Raw genomic sequence first — 1,593 nt, forward strand, 5'->3', positions numbered from 1 at the left:
CAAGACAGTTGCTGATATCAGCTGAACCCTGGCTGAAAAGCAAAGAAAACCAGAAGAATGTATATTTATACTTCATTGACTATGCAAAAGCTTCTGGCTGTTTAGATCATAACAAATTAAGGCTAACATTGAAAAGAGTTGGAATCCCATAATTAGTTTTGCTTGTATGAAATTTTCACTTAGATGGAGAGGCTCTTGTGTGAACAAAGCAACAAAACACTGCATGGTTTAAGATCAATAAGAGTGTGTGTAAGGGTTGTATCCTTTCTCCATACCCTTTCAATCTGTACACTGAACAAATAATTCAGAAAGCTGGATGCTAAGAAGGGAAGTGTCACATCAAGATTGGAGTAGGACTTATCAAGGGCCTATATTATTTTCATGACACAACTTTGCTTACTGAAAGTTAGGAGGATACCAAATTTTTGCTGCAAAAGATCAAAGACTACATACAGCCTTTGGTATGAACTATATCTCAACATCAAGAAGACGAATGTTCTCACCATAGACACAACAATCAACATCATGATAAATGAAGAAAAGAATGAACTTACTAATGATTTGGTCTTGTTTGGATCAACAAACAACATCCTTGGTACCAGAAGTCAGGAAATCAGAAGACAATTTACTTTGAGCCAGTCTGCTGTCAGGAACTTAGGCAAAATACCGCAGAGAAATTATATCAGTTTCAAAACTAAACTGAGGCTTATTTAATCCACAGTCTTTTCAATTACCTGCTACACTTTGGAGAACTGGAAAATATATAAGGATTACAGAAAAAGAATTGATGCTTCAGAGTTGGGATGCAGAAGAGTATTGAATATCCTATGGACCGCCAAAAGAGCAAAGAGATACGGCCTAGCCTAGAAAGGGTGAGGCCAGAGTGGTCCTTGAAGATAAGGATGGCAAAGCTTTGTTTCTCATACTTTGGTCATGTAGTTAAGCAAAGCTTTACCTTAGAGAAGAATATCATGCTGGGAGAGATAGAGAATCAGCACAGCAGAGGAGAGGAAGAACCCCAATGAGATGGACTGACACTGTGATTTCAGCAATGGATTCTAGTGTCTCAGAGATAATGAGGACGGCACAGGATAGGGCAGGTTTCAGGTTGGCTGCTCACTATGGGTCATACTTGGCTCAATGGCACTTTATAACAGCAACGACAACAACAGCAATCTATTTTATCCTCCCATGGTTTTGGTTTTTTATTATGCTTAGAAGTTAATTCATATCATAGATTAGGACTTTTATATTGACCCCCATTTTTATTTCTGATGACTTTTATAGTTTTGAGTTTTACCTGTAGATCTGTCTCTGATCAGCCTTGAGTTTGGTTTTGTGTATGGTGTGGATCTTGCTTCAGTTTTCTGCAGATGGGCATCCAATTTTGCTAATACCATTTATCATTACCCATTTAATTGATTTTATCTTATTGTCAAAGATGAGTTGACCACAGTGGGATGTGCTGATTTCTGTGCCCTCAATTACAATCCGTTGAGCTATGTGTGTCTGTCACTCTACCAATGTTGTTGTTGTTGTTGTTATGTGCCATCGAGTCGCTTGCGACTCATAGGAACCCTATGTACAAGAACT

Source organism: Elephantulus edwardii, unplaced genomic scaffold (genome assembly GCF_000299155.1).
Source record: "Elephantulus edwardii isolate Elephantulus edwardi_28Jun2011 unplaced genomic scaffold, EleEdw1.0 scaffold00392, whole genome shotgun sequence".
NCBI lineage: Eukaryota > Metazoa > Chordata > Mammalia > Macroscelidea > Macroscelididae > Elephantulus > Elephantulus edwardii.